Below are 16,623 nucleotides of genomic sequence, written 5' to 3'. Positions count from 1 at the left end.
TCACTTGAGACTTGGAATCTATCTCACCGTTATCTCCCAGCTTATAGGGTTTCTGATGAGAAGTCTGCCGTGAGTCTAATTGGAGATCCACTGAAAGTAATCTGGCATTTCTTTCCTAAACATTTAGAATCTTTTCTTTATGTTTTACTCTGGAGAGTTTGATTACAATGTGTCATGCTGAAGATCTTTTCTGGTCACGTCTATTAGGAGTTCTATGTGCTTCCCGTACTTGGATGTCCCTTTCTTTATCCAAATTGGGACATTTTCTGTTACTATTTCACTAAAAATGTCTTCTAATTCTTTCTCTCTTTCCATACCTTCATGTACCCTAGAATCTGTATGCTGGGTCTCTTGATAGTATCCTGTAGATTCCCAACAATGTTTTTTAGTTTTCTAATTTCTTCTTATGTTTGGTTTGACTGTATAATTTCCTGTGCTTTGTTTTCTATGTTGGATATTCCTTCATCTGCTTCACCCATTCATCCCACCCATCGTTGCTAAGGCTCTCTCTGTGTTTTTTATTTGTTCTATTGAATTCTTCATTTCCAAGATTTCATTTTGCTTTCTCTCTAATGTCTCAATTTCATGGGAGAAATTTTCTTTCACATCATGTCTGATTGGATTAGTGGGGTGTCTGCTTTCAGGGAATACCTAGAGGCATGTGGTGGGAGTAGCCAGAGATCTCTGTTCAGTACTCTAGGGTCAAAGGTGTGTCTGATGTATCACATCCAGGTTTGGTGTGTTACAATTCCTTTTATTTTTTATTAATGGGAGGTTTCTTCTTGTTTCTTGGCATAGACTCAGCTGAGCTCCTCTCCTCGAAAGGGATCAATGCTGGGCACTAGCTCCAGCGAGTATATTATTTGTCTGCTCTGCCACAAGGACCACACAAAGGATCTGTATAGTTTCAGTATAAGCTCAGATTCCCCAGCAGTGGTTTTCGTCAGAGAACCAGGGTGTCCTGATCATGTGGAGCCTCCCACAGTGACTGCCCCACGTCCCAGCCACACTCTAAGTCCTCCCACGCAGCCCCAGTATTTTCACTGTCCTTGCACCTAATCCTCCCACAGTCATGAACACCCACCCCCTTGTCTATTCTTCCCACCAGACTCAAAAGTCTCCACTTGGCTGGTTGCTGGGTGCAGACATGCGCTGGTGCAGCTGTTACATATGTCCGAAATGGTGCCTGTTCTCCATCATCTTGTTACAGAATTCCTTTGCAGGATGATCAGGGAGAGGGAAAACGTGTTTCCCCCCGACCTTTGTTTTTTCTCCTCTAGCTTAGTGGGTACACTATCTCACACAGGGATCTAAGCTGGATTCCGTCTAGGCTCTTCCTGCAACTTTTTAAAGAGTGGCTTGGGCTGCTGCAGTCTGCTCTCACCTTGCTCTCTAATGCTGGTGCATTGGCTCTTGGCTGGCAGAGTCTTGAGAATGACATATTTCTAGTATTGAGAAGTTTCAAAAAGTTTCATGGAAAGTGTGGTATTTTATAAAGATTTTATTTATTTACGAGGTAGAGTTACAAACAGAGGGAGGGAGAAACAGAGAAAAATTTTCCATCTGCTGATTCACTCCCCAAATGGCCACAACAGCTGGAGCTCAGACAAACTAAACCCAGAAGCTAGGAGCTTCTTCCAGGTCTCCCATGAGGGTACAGAGGTCCAAGAACTTGGATCATCTTCTATTGCTTTCCCAGGCCATAGCAGAGAGCTGAATTGGAAGAGAAGCAGCCAGGACAGGAACTGGCACCCATATAAGGTGCTGGGGCTACCGGCAGTGGTTTAGCCTACTGCAGCACAGCACCAGCCCAAAATTGTGGCTTTTATAAATATAGGAATAAAAAACTAAATTTTTTGAGAAGAGCTTTTAAGTATGAATATGCTGTATGAACATCAAAGGCTACTTTAGTAGGCTAAATAAAAACAAAGCATTGTCATGAGTTGTCTTGTAGCTGTTGACTCTTAGAACAGCCATGAACAAATTCGAGTAGAAAGTGTCACTCTTGCAGGCCGGCGCTGTAGCACAGTGGGTTAATGCTTAACCTGAAGCGCCCACATCCCAAATGGGCACCGGTTCTAATCCCAGCTGCTCCACTTCCGATCCAGCTCTCTGCTATGGCCTGGGAAAGCAGTAGAGGATGGCCCAAGTCCTTGGGCCCCTGCACCCATGTGGGAGACCTGGAAGAAGCTCCTGGCTTTGGATCGGTGCAGCTCAGGCCGTTGCGGCCAATTGGGGAGTGAACCATCAGAAGGAAGACCTCTCTCTTTCTCTCTCTTCCTCTCTTCTCTTCTCACTCTGTGTAACTCTGATTTTCAAATTAAATGTTTTAAAAAAGTGTCACTCTCGGAGCCTGTGCTGTGGCACAACAGGTTAAGCCACTGTCAGCAGTACCGACATCCCATATAGGCACTGATTTCAGTACTAGCTTCTCCACTTCTGATCTAACTCCCTGCTGATGTGCTGGAAAAGCAGCCGAGGATGGTCCAGTTGTTTGGGCCACTGCATCTACGTGGAGACCTGGAAAATCTCCTGGCTTCTGGCTTTGGCCTGGCCCAGTGTTTGTCATTGTGGCCATCTGTGGAGTGAACCAGTGATGGAAGATCTCTCTCTCTCTGTCTCTCTCCCTCTTTCCCTGTAACTCTGATTTTTGAATAAGTAAATAAAATTTAAAAAAGGAGAAAGTGTCATTCTTACCACTAGAAACTTTGAAGGACTTATTCCCAAATGAAATTGATTTTAGAAGAAAACATGTTAAGTTCTCTCAATTTGAGACACTTAATAGCATAGCAACACAAACAGAGCAATCAAGACAAAATATGATCTGATTTTTCTGATATAACTTCAAAATGACTATTCGCCAACCATAATTAGTAAAAACGCTTCACATAAAGAGGATCAAACAAAAATCTGATTAAATGACAAATTATTGAAAAGGTCAAATATCCACAAAAAGTCTCATAGAATATTTAAATCACTAGTAATCCTTACCTAAGATAACTAATTCTCTGGTTATTAAATTTGATTAGAAGTGAGTGCAAATAAACATAAGCATTCAAATTTTCCCCGAAACAATAAGAATCATGGTGAACACAAATTCTGTGGATAAATAGCTCAAATTATTATGAATTCCAATATTTATAAGGAAGTAAGATGGCTAAATAAATTTAACTTAGATAAAACCCACAATCCAAACCCAAAGTTAACCAAAAGAGAAAGAGAAATTGAGGCTATCATTAAAGTCAGTCTTTACAAGATACAGTTTTTGCAAGGGTCTTTCTTTCTATACATATCCCTTTATTTTTACTCTGTAATTCTAACACTATGCAAATATACTCCCTGATGGCAAAATCCCGGGCATCCTTAAAAATAGACTCAAGTCTATTGACTTTCCAATAAGTTTCTAAAATCCCTTTGTCTCCACTGATGTGAGATTTTCACATTCCTTTGACATCTTTCTATTTTCATTGTGAAATTGTATTGGTTAACTATATATTTTTTTGCTTACCCAAAGGTAGAATTTCTCTCCTTTGGGGCTTTGGGAAAAATCCCCACCTTTTGTAGCAAAAGCCTTACACAGGTAGTGAAATCATAATTTAAAAATCATGATTTAAAAATAATTAGTTGAGGAGCTGGTGTTGTAGTACAGTGGGGTTAAGCCACCATCTGAAGTGATGGCACCCTACATGGATGCCAGTTTGAGACGGCTGCACCACTTCTGATCTATCTCCCTGCTAATGGCCTGGGAAAGCAGCTGAAGATGGCCCAAGTCTTGGACCGCTGCCACTCAAGTGGGAGACTTGGAAGAAGCTCTTGGCTCCTGGCTTTGGCCTAGCCCAACCCTGGCTATTGTGGCAATTTTGGGAATGAACCAGTGGAGAGAAGATTGCTCTATCTCTTTCTCTCTCTTTTCCTCCCCCCCCACTTCTGTCTCTATAACCATGATTTTCAAATAAACAAATAAATCTTTTAAAACTTAATAATAATCAGTTGTTTGCTACAATGCTACAGAAAATATTTGAGCTGTCTTAAGTGGCAGATGATTTAATAATCTAATACATTTAAATAATTTGAAAAGCTAGTGATGAGTTGAGGTGTATCAATGTCTATTTCTGTGCTAGGTACTCAGTTTCACAGGGACAGCTTTTTTTTAAGATCTAATGTTTTTGTTTACAGGAAAGAAACTCATATGGGAAATGGTTAATGCTAATTGCTGGAAGTTAGATAGTTGATAGATTTGTATCTCTACAACTTACCAGTGGTATGAATTTCAGTAATTTCTTCATGAAGTTGATATTGAACAGGCCTTTTGAGCCTTATTGGTTCCTATTTAAAGTAAATGCTATCAAGTTAATATAAAAGCAATGATCCTATTTTACTGCAAAATTTATTGCACTAATGTTATATACAAAATATCCAAGTCCTGTCGGAATGTGACTGTCTTATTGAAAACCTTGACCCTTTGTTGCTACTCTGATTTGTATAGGTACTCTCATCTCTGGGTTTCCCTGAATGCACTTCCTTTTTAAATGACTACAGTTCTCCTCTTTCAAATCCCCTGAAATCCCTCACTGTCCATTCCTCTGTGTTTCTCTGATCTCTTGTAAGGCAGTTTTATTCTTCTCTTGACTTCCGTTCTCCTCCTCAGACTTCACCTTGGCACTGAACTCAGGGCAGAAAGGCTAAGTTAGACATCTTGTGAAGGTTGCTGAGGAGGTAAACAAATCATGCTCCTTAGAAACAGGGAGAGCTAATGTAAAGGTTCATCTACATGACATTCTTTTGTCCTGTGACAATCTTTTGTAGTATTAATTAACTAACCTATACAACTGTACATATATCCTAAATATGTCTTTGGGATTTCCAAATGTGAGAATCCATAAAAGGTACTTTATAATTGTCATAAAAAAAGGTATTAAAAGATGTCAGCTTTGAAATGTTTTTGGTCAATAGCTGTCATGGCTTTAGTGGACGTTTCCTGGTAATTACAGCATGCCCCATTGACAAATCCATTTAACTTTATGCAGAACATCTGGAAATTCAGCCTAAATGATTTTCTAAGCCAAATGGGTAAACACAATTTCCCAAATAAAATCATCAAATTCCTTGAAAAATTTTAACACACTTGGGTCTACCCCCTACAATCTAAATTTTTTTATAATTAAAATTAATTCTATAACAGAAGTATAAGCCAGAAACCTAAGTTTCTCCTTTTGGAAGTTGCATGATGTTTGAACTCTTTTCCTACTGTTTGTTAGGCCTGATAGCCTATGGAAAATATGAATCTCTTACATTAATTCATTGAATTGTATTTTTTCTATATTGTGTTGCTCCAAAGCCCTGTGCATATATAAGTTGTAAGCATGTAGAAATCCTTCCATTTATGAATTGCTAGCATCACTCAAGTCCAAAACCTAGTGATGCATACAAGAAAATCTAATTTCTGAGCATTTCTTTCAGTTGAGTCGAAATGGTTAACTCAATACATTTCTCTAAACTCAGTGACCATAGCTTCAGATCTTTTGTAAGGATGAACAAATATTAAAGTGCACTGAAATAGGAAGGAAATACCAGAATTAACAATACCTTCTCCACATTGTACATGTGCCAATATGAATAAGTAACATCTAAGAATAGTTCTGTATTTCTTTTTTCTATTTCAGAAGACAGATTTACTCTGATTTCATGGCTTGTATAACATCATGATTGTGCTTGATAGATGATACATTTGATCATATTGCAAATAGTTTCTCTACACTGATAACCACAATGAAATATCATTTCCTTTTAAATGAAAGGACCTAAGTATATCTTCCAGTCTAATTGCGAAAGTCCTTTAATAAGGCATGAAATCTACTATCCAGCAGGACTCAATGTAGAAATACTCTGTACCCCAATATTCTGTTATTTAAGAAGTATAGTCTGATTGCAGTGCTAGGAATCATAACTTGAAATTGTGGTTTTATTTCTTACCTTTGTTAGATGTGGAAGGACAATTTTCTAATAAAATGTAGTCTAAAATTGAGAAATGAATCAATGTAATTTAACAAAACAAGTGTTGCTTGAGTAACTCTGTAGGAGTAAGAATAATTTTTTTTATTCTTTTAAGAAGTTGTTCTAGGTAGTGTTAAACTTTTCTATATTAATTGAAACCCATAATGTTTAGACATATTTATTTCAAATAAATTGAAATTACTGATGCCAATGAAAGCAGGTCTTATTCATTCTGACATTCCTTATTGTTGACACACATTACAAGTTAATTATCTTTTAATTGGAAAAGATATATCAAAGTAACATGAAGAGTGATCTGAGTTCAAACCTATTTTTATTGCATAACTCTTTATTAAATTCCCAGACTCATATCCTTCACACATTTTGTCTTGGAAGCTTTAAAACTAATTTGAAAAATGTCTGAAAATAGCAGGAAGAAAATGTTGGCCACTTTCAGTTGAATATCATATTTTAATTATCCATGTAATTATTGACTTTATTAATTTGTCCTCCAATTGTCAAGTTACTTATCTGTATTGTACCAATCATATTCATTTTCTCTAAACTTTTTAACTTTGAAGAGTGACCACCTGTGATATCTCAACACATTAAACTATGTATTGCAAAATATTGCTGTTACCAAACAAAGAGTTGTATAGCCCAAATGATAAACTAAGATATGAAAACTCAGTAGCAAGTATCTCCTGCAACTGACCAAAACCTCATAGAGAATTATTCTAATCAGTCCTAGACTTTCACCTAGCAATTTTGGAAAGGAAGGAAAATTTACATAGTAAATATGTATGGTTTAGCATCATTTCTGAAAAGTAGGCTGTGGTTTCTGACTTAATGTTGGTTAGTATGCATAAAAAGGTTGATACGGCTTTTACATTTATACTTATTCTGTTTTGACTCTTGATACTGCTACTTACTGGCTGTTTGATCTTAAATAAATTGTTTAAACTTTTATGGATAATTTTCTTCATCTTTGAAATTGGCAAACAGTGATGTCTGCCTCATAACATTGCTATATGAACTAAGAAAGATGATGCAAGTGAACTCTGTAATGTAATGCACATGCTTAATTTTGAAATAATGCAATGTTATTTAGTGTTAATATGAAAACTAATTGTATCAGGTAAAATATGTACTGTGATGCACAGTACACATTCAAAAATTTAGAAAATAAAATGGCCATTATTTAGGTATTATTAGGTATTGTTTTTGTAATTGAAATGTACCTATTCTTTCTTCAATTACTCTCTTCTGGATATTTCTTGTAGGTTGGGCTCTGTGAAAGCAGACTCATAAAGAAATTAGAGTTCAGGAATTTTGTGAAGGAGTTAAATCAACATCTATAGAATAAGTGATGAAGATCAAACTGGGTAGTGGGAGAATCCGGGTAATAGTACCATTACAGCCAGGTTTCAACCAAGTCTATTGTGAGTTCTGAAGTTGAATGACCCTTTGGGGGCATCTTATTGTAGTAAGGGGCCTGGTTCTATGTTAAACATTAATCAGACATTGGATGCAATCTTCTCCACATACGAAGCATACCTTGAGCACTGCAAGTTTCTCAAGCCAAGAGCAATTTCCTGAGACGACTGACAGCACTATAAACACTACGACCCTTGAGCATTGTCTTTAAGTAGGTATTCCTACCATCTGGGAATATAAATTCTTCAGTCTTTAAAGGGGATCTAAAGCAGCAACTTCTAGCATTCATTATAGTCACGTATTTCTTCAAATCTGACTTTCTTGGATTTTATTCAAAAACTATTTTTTCCTTATTTGATTTTCATGACTTATTAATGGCTGTACTTCTTTTGGACTCTATAAAAGAAGAGAAAGTTTGCAAGCAGTGGATGTCACAGAAGTGGACAGAATGAGTCCCTTGGGGTCGGCCCTGTGGTGTAGCAAGTAAAGCCACTGCCTGCAGTGCCAGCATCCCATATGGGCGCCGGTTTGAGTCCTGACTGCTCCACTTCCAATCTGGCTCTTTGCTATGGCCTGGGAAAGCTGTAGAAGGTGGCCCAGGTCCTTGGGCCCCTGCATCCACGTGGGAGACCCAGAAGAAGCTCTTGGCTTCAATCTGCACAGCTCTGGCCATTGCAGCCTCTTGGGGAGTGAACCAGCAGATGGAAGACCTCTCTATCTATCTCTATCTCTATCTCTATCTCTATCTCTATCTCTATCTCTATCTCTATCTCTATCTCTATCTATCTCCCTCTCCATAACTTTGCCTTTCAAATAAATAAAACAAAATCTTAAAAAAAAAAAAAAAAAAAAAAAATGAGTTCCTTAACAGTGTATTGCACCTCTTACACCTACTGGGCTTGGATGTGGCAGCTTTTCTCTTTTTGGAACATTTTAGACAACCATATATGGAGTCCTCAATATTGAAAGACAAGGAAGACTCAGTTAAATTGGACCTTGTATGGTAAACACAATGAAGAAAAGCTTGCAAATAAATACAATTCTTTTGTGTAAAGAGAGTGCCATTTTCACCCCAAGGAAGAAAATTAGCTTAGGATTATTCATCAGAGATGGATAACCAACACTGTGTGCAGGATGGATGAAAATTGTTGATTTATACTTGACAACAAGTAGAATCTTAACAACATTATGATAGAGTGTATGTACACAGGTCAAAATAATGGGTCAAACCAGAAGCCCAATTTTACTATTTGAATTCATTTGTTTGTTTGTTTGCAGTGTTTTGATGACATAAAAGAAAACTTATTTGAAGAATACTTATTTAAAAAAATCATACTCCAAGAAGTCAAAAAACCAACCTCCAGAGCATTTTTGGAGTCTCCTCAGCAGGAGATTGTGACTTTTGTCTCCAGAGGACAGTCATTAACATGATTTAGCTGTGACGGCTCCTAGTGTAGGATTTCTTCCTTTTAAATTTCAGTACAGGAGGACTAATTGTGACAATTTCAGATTCAGTGGTGCTCATTCTTAGATCAAATTTGGTGGTCAATAATGAAATTATGTCGCACTTGTATGGAAACTCTCATGATAAATGTTGGGAAATGCAGAGGTAGTTTGGACACAAGGATACTCTATATCAGTTATTATTTCCTATGTTGAGTTACAATATCCCACTGATACTACATAAGCAAAGATCGAAAGTATGTGTATGTGTGTGTGCACATTGTGTGTTGTTATTTGGAAGCAAGTGACTGAGAAAAAAAACATTTTAGATATCTGTTAAAAAATAAGATAAATTTACATCTTTGGTGGATTATTTAAACATACTTCTTCACGGAATAAAGAAAACTGAATGATTTATATAATTTATTCCAATATACAAGGCCTGAAATGGAAAAGAGCATGTTTCCCAAATAAAAGAATTAGATTTGAATAAATATTTATGCATATATGTCTGTGAATCTATTCTCACAATTATTTCTAAATCACAGGATAGCATTTCTCATTATCTATTCAAGTTTCAATAAAGTTTAGTATTTTTCATTACTTTGCTTGGCAATGTATGATATGGTAAACCCTACCTTAATTATTTTGCTGCTACTATGTTGGGCAAATAGCTATTCCATGTTAGTTGAAGATAAATATAAATTTATTTTAGAAAAGAATACCTAAGAATTTTATAGATGATTAACTGTGCCAACCAATAAAAATATGAATGAAAGTGTATTTCTACAGCCACTGATACACTTTTTATTCTACAGCCAGGATTGACTATATTCTAGTCCAAAAAATTTTTCACATTTTGGTAGTAGGCTCTTGATATATAGAAATAAATATATACAGAATTTTTTCATTAGTGAGGCTATTAGACATTGATTATAACACTTGCACAATTATATCTTCTGTTGTCATCATTCTGGTTTAGGAGCATTGTATGTTTCTTTATATGTTACAGAAGTTCTATTTGGTTTAATATGTGGCATTAATCTCTGTAATAGCTTAAACGGGCTAAGCATTCAGCCTGTCGTTTTTCTAAATCTGATAGAATCGAATAATAAGTAGCTGAAATATTCTCGAGCTACAGTACAGGCTTCAGTGATCACAGGAGTCTATGATTCATCCCAAAAGCAACATTCTTCCCTAATATGTCTGATGTATTGCTTCTTATTGTAAATTTTCATATCCAAGTTGGTGACCCTGACGTTTGTTTTTATTGTTATTGTTCTTTTCCTTTGTGGCAATGATAGGAAAGCTAGTTCAAGGCCTCTGGCTGTTTATGTCTATCTCCAGTTAACAGCGATGTTGCTTTCCTGTGCTGGTTGTTTTCTTGCCAATCTTTTTTGGATACCTGACTTCTGAGCAGATGCTCTTTTTAATTTCATCTCATGTTAATTTTAAATATTTATTCTTCAAATGTATTCAGTCTCCAGTAATCCAGGACTTGTTTTATTTTTTTCATTGCATTCATGGCTCTCATTGAATTTTTGTCTCAGGATTTACATGCCTATTTTCTAAGTATTGTTAGCTCAAAGAGGGCAAGAAGTGTGCTTTTGTCATTTCTAGAATTGTAGTCTAAGCAACTGACCGCATTCTAAACAACCAGCAGCTTTTAATAGAAGGAAGAAGTGATAACCGAAAATACCTGCAGAAAAGGAAACTTAGTGGATCAAAATGAAATCAACTAATGACAGCAAATAAAAGATTTGTTTCAAATTATTGGCTTGAAAACACTTGCATAGAATATGTTATCTGTGGGCCTTATGGCTTGCCTTATGGCTCCAACTGTCTCTTTAGAGAGATCTGACTAGACTGCTCACTGTCACCAAAGTTTAACCTTTCCCATTCCTTTAGTTCTTCAGGAACGTTCACTTCCATGCATGTCTCACCGTGTGTTTCCTGCCCTCTTTTCTATAGTTCTTTCCATTCTTCTGACTCTCAAATCTGTATCTCTTACCAGCCTATCTCCTTCTTTTAGAGATGCTTTCGATTTCTTTTTGATTTACTGAATTCCCTTCTTATTCATTTCCTTCCCTTCCATTCTAGCTTATTTCACTTTATTTTCATTCTCTTTGTTCCAGTAAATGCATTTTTCAAGTAATAGCATCTGGATAACTATTCCACTTCAAACGTTTGTTTTCAAACTAGAAGTCAAAGATACGGCTCAAAGATCTCATATAACTGCTTAGGAGCTACATTCCTACAAATGTACCCCTATGAGCTCTTTTTTTCCTAGAACCCCAATACGTATATCTTTGCTAATTGCTTGGGTTCCATCCCTGATTTTGTGCCATCCTGTAAAATCTAAACCTCAGTGGATACATCAGTTTATGTATCATTTCATATCAATAAATGAACACGACTGTATGTGACTTCCTAGACAGTGGTGAAACATTTATGATTGCTGAAGCTTGATGCCTGAGAGAGTCTCTGAGCTATGCTCTTTATTTGCTCAATCACCTCGGCAAGGTGCTAAAGTCTGAAGCACACATGCCTCATAGATTGTGGAGAGAAAATATGTAAGTGAATATAAAATCAAAAACTGAAGTAAATGTATTTACCATGAATGCTTTTATTATTACAATATGTCATTTGTTTGTTTTCTTGACTGGTTCTTAACCAAATGCCTCAACCAATCATCTTACAAGAAATGTGTTTCTAGTTCTAAGGAAAAATCTCCAAGCTGTAATGTAAAAAATTATACCCTGATAACACCAGGCAAATAAGGGTATTGAAATCAAATATCTTCAAATTAATTATAGATGTTCAATGATTAGTGGAGTTTGCCTACTTTGCCCAAACTGCTTGAAAAGCTTAGCTGTTCAATGAAAGAAACGTTTTTTTTTTTTTTTTTTTTGCCTTTGGCCATAATTGGAGCTTTTAAAAAATATGTATTATTTAAAGGAAAGGCAGTTACAGAAAGGGGGTGGGTAGGAAGAGACCTCTCCAGAAGATCACAATAGCTGAGTTTGGGCCAAGCTGAAGCCTGGAGGCAGGAACTCTACCGGGTCTTCCAGGTGTGTGGCAGGAACCCAAGTACTTGGGCCATCTTCTGCTGCATTCCCAGGTGCAGAGAGTTTGATAGTAAACAAAGCAGTCAGGACTCCAGTTGGTGTTCTGATATGGAATGCCAGTGTAGCGAACAGCAGTTTAGCCCATTGTGTCACAATGCCAGCCCCATAAATGGATCTCCTATCAGCTGAACACTCCATGTTATTTTAACTGTGCCCTCTCCTAAATTAGCTTAACCTTATGACATCAAAATTGATGCCTCCACAATGTTGTAGAGCCCATTCATTCTAAGGAAGATCATCCTTGCTTTCACTCTGGAGATTGAAAGCTGCAGTTTGTTGAATTTCCCTTCTATGTTTGAATATGCTGAATGAAAAATTCCTGGCACTGGAGTTATACTCTTTGATGTATGTTATCTGCCAAGCTCTTCCCCATGCTGCCCCAGCTTTGTTAAGGTTGATGTTGATATCACTTCTTTTCATGTTTTCTTCAGAGTAATTTATTTATTTGAAATTCAGAGTTACAGAGAAAGAGGGAGAGACATAAAGAGATGGAGAGAGAGAGAGAGAGAGAGGAGAGAGAGATTTTCTATCTGTTGGTTCACTTCCCAGAAGTCTACAACAGCCAGGGTTAGGCCCAGGTAGGCCTGTCGCTCCCTTGCCCGCAAAGCAACGACACTGTTCGCAGCTTATCGGTCTTCAGTAGACTTTTAATGAGAAAATAACAGCGACAGAGAAAGAATGAAGGGAGGAGAGTGGACAGGAAAGCCCCCTCCTTCCGCAGCACACAGCTTATATACAAAATCTGGCCAATTGCAAGCGGGCTCAAGTCCATGCACGGAACACTCCAATCCACTGTCTGTTCATGCAGTGTGCACGCGTCCTCGGGCCAATCAGATGATGTGTCACGCGGCAGGCAGGCTCGCTGCGCGGTCCTCGGTGCCATCTTGTTGTTTACAACATTCTCAGCTCCTCTGGAAAGTCCCGACCGTGGGAAAGCATTGCCCTAACCGAAACTAGCAACATCCGCCTTGTGATAAAGACACAGCAACAGCTATCAGACCGACCTTGACGTGAGGGCTCCATGGCTGCACATCCCATGGAGCCCCACATAGGCCAAAGCCAGGAGCCAGGAGCTTCATCCAGGTCTCCCACGTGGGCGGCAGGGGGACAAACATTGGACCATCTTCTGTTGCTTTTCCCAGGCCATTAGCATAGAGCTGAATTTGAAGTAGAGCAGCCAGGACATGAACTGATGCCAATATTAGATGTCAACATGGCAGGTGGTAGGTTTGCCTACTATGCCACAAGGTCAGCTCCTGATCTCACATTAACACTGTAAGTGGGCTTCCAGTTTTTAAATAAATCAGTACTGAACTGTAACTTTTTTTTTAATTATTTCTTTTATTTTTTGACAGGCAGAGTGGACAATGAGAGAGAGAGACAGAGAGAGAGGTCTTCCTTTGCCGTTGGTTCACCCTCTAATGGCCGCCGCAGCTGGTGCGCTGCGGCCAGCGCACTGCGCTGTTCCCATGGCAGGAGCCAGGTACTTATCCTGGTCTCCCATGGGGTGCAGGGTCCAAGCACTTGGGCCATCCTCCACTGCACTCCCGGGCCATAGCAGAGAGCTGGCCTGGAAGAGGGGCAACCGGGACAGAATCTGGCACCCCGACCGGGACTAGAACCTGGTGTGCCTGCACCGCAAGGCAGAGGATTAGCCTAGTGAGCCGTGGCGTCGGCCCCAACTGTAACTTTTTTAATATTTCAGAAAGCTCAAGTGTAGCAAGTCAGAAAATGACACTGCCTTGAACACAGAGATCAATTCAGGAATGTTTCAATTAGTGGGGAGGTCACCTCTACATCTGATAATGATAATATTTTCTCATTCTTTCATTAATTTAGCTCCAGTCTCACTGACTACCTCAATTTTCTAACGATAGTCAGATGTAAGGCTACTCCTATGTCTGCAAGGCTACTCCTACCAACATCGGTAAAGCTCACTCTCTTAATTTTCTGCTAATATCATTTCATAGTGAAATTGCCATTGACTTTTTTCATTAAAAAAAAAGAAAACATAGAAAATACTCCCCTTATCAACACTTTTATTTCTCCACTCTAAAACACAGCCTTCCTATACATGCTCTGGTTGATTTTTTACTATTCCCTAGTATATAGTTTGAGACTTAATTTTGTAGTTTATTGTCTATTTTACCATAAAGGCATAAAGTCACCCAAGAAGGAGTGGCTGGTGCTGGAATTCTTATTAACAACTACAAAACTGGAAAAAATATATGAGCAATGAATTATAGACATTGGATAATAATGACACAATATCATGGGAAAGAATATACAGGAAGTGAGCACAATATTGTATCCAGCATTTTCTGTGAGGTATTTTCCTGTACAATACAAGAAATAGTAGCCTTCAAATGGAGCGGGAAGTTAAAGAATGAAGAAATACTGAGGAAGCTAAGATTTGTAGACTCAGATATTTAAGAGAAGGGGACCATCAAAATGGATTAAGATGCCAAGAAAATAAAAAGAAATACTTAACATATACTGGGGCATAACTAAAAGAGTAATTGCTGAACTGTCATCTGAAATAGTAGAAAAGAGACTACCAAAAAATTAGTAAACTGCCATTAAAGGGACAAAGAAGAGAAAGGAAAAAGGAAAAAACATTGAACTCTGTATCCAATGAAGATATCCATTGTAAATGAAGTTCAAGTAACGAAATCTCAAATAAAGGAACCCAACAGTGAAAGAATACAGATTGTGCGAAAGTATATATTCCATTATAAATGCAAGCTAAGATAGATTACATGTTTAATATTGGTATATATTACTTAATAAATATAAATATATTTCTGAATATATGTTGTAGAATGTGTTTTGACTGCTATAGTGTTAATCAGAAGTAGAGAAAATAGGATATCTAGAAAATCTCCAAATTTTGGAAATTAAGCCACATACTTCTAATAATTCATAGATTAAAAGCAATTCACAAAGAAAATTAGTAAATATTTCTAAAAATGGTTACCGTTTTTAACAAAATATTTGTGATATAGCTGTTGGACCATTTGAACAGAAATCCATAAATTTAAATTAATATGGTCAAAAAATAAAATGGTTGGAAATCAGTGACTATAGTTCCATTTGGAGACTTGAAAAAAGAATGGTATTTCACTTGACATAATGACCTGAAGTTCTATCCATGTTGCTCTAATAAGATTTCATCCCTTTTAAAGTTGAGTAGTAGTCCCTTGAGTATTTACTATATTTTCTTTATCTGCTCATCTGCAGAAGGGCATGTAAATTGTTCCAATTTCTTGACTGTTGTGACTAATTTGACTAGTAGGTATGTATAAGTTGCCATCTAATGTAAATTTTCCTTAGGAAATTTAGTTCTTTTTTGCAAGAGCATTCTGCTACCAATGAATTCATTCATATTTTGTTTATTTTGAAATGTCTTTATTCCATTCTCATTTACAAAGGAGAGTTTCACTAAAATGGGATTCTCATTGACAGCTTGTATAAATTGCTTTGAATATTTTTTGCATTTCCTGCTTCTATCATTTCTAATAACAGATTAACCATTTACCAAACATATCATTGTTTTCCTATAAGTTAGGCAGTGTTTTTATTCCCCTTCTTTCACACGTCTCACATTTGCTTTTAAAATTTTGAGTACAGTATGTGTAGACAGGTTTTTTTGTGTGTGTGAGTGCGCATGTGCATACCTTAATATAGGCTTGGTGAGTTTTGTTTGGAACTTTATTATTTATCCCTCTCCTTTCTGGGAAGATATTTGAATGTTCGCAAAAATGTCTGATATTTTCTTGTAGATCTATATTAGTTTAGTTTTATTCAATATTTTTCCTTTCTAATTTGGAGAGGATAATTTCTACTCTTCTGTTTTATATCTTCAATAAATCATTATTATTTCTTTTGCCATATCAACTCTGATTTTTATCTCTTTAGTGAACATTTAATTTCAGTTACTGTGTTTTATCTTCATGTTGATTTTCTTGTTAAATTATTATTTATATTTTTCCCTTTAAAGTTTTAATGAAATCTGCTTCAGATTGTGTTTTTTTATAAATTTAATTTGGAATCAGTTTGTATTAACTTTTTTAAGAGTCATTTATTTATTTGAAAGGCAGATTTACTGACAGATATATATATATATATATATATATATATATATAGAGAGAGAGAGAGAGAGAGAGAGAGAGAGAGAGAGAGATATTTGCTATCTGCTGGTTCACTCTCCAAATGACCACAATGACTGGGGCTAGGCCAGGCCTAAGCCAGGATCCAGAAGCTTCTTCTGGGTCTCCCATGTGGGTGTATGGGCCCCAGGACTTGGGCCATCTTCTGTTGCTTTCCCAGGCACATTAGCAAGGAGCTGGATAGGAGGTGGAACAGCTAGTACCCAAACCAGAACCAGAATGGCTTAACCTGCTACACCAACATGCTGGACCTTTATATTAACTTTAATTTTTTTTTTATTTGAAAGGAAGAATGACAGAGGAAGAGAGAAAAGGAAAAAAGATGTGTGTATGTGTGTGTGTGTGTTTGTGAGAGTGTGTGTGTGTGTGAGAGAGAGAGAGAGAGAGAGAGAGAGATCTTTCATCTGCTGGTTCACTTCCAAAATGGTAGCAATGGCTAGAGCTGTTACAAG

The sequence above is a fragment of the Oryctolagus cuniculus genome, chromosome 7, assembly GCF_051225735.1.
Source record: "Oryctolagus cuniculus isolate XC-2025 breed Fujian yellow rabbit chromosome 7, ASM5122573v1, whole genome shotgun sequence".
Taxonomy (NCBI): domain Eukaryota; kingdom Metazoa; phylum Chordata; class Mammalia; order Lagomorpha; family Leporidae; genus Oryctolagus; species Oryctolagus cuniculus.
Note: the sequence above shows the minus strand (reverse complement) of the source record.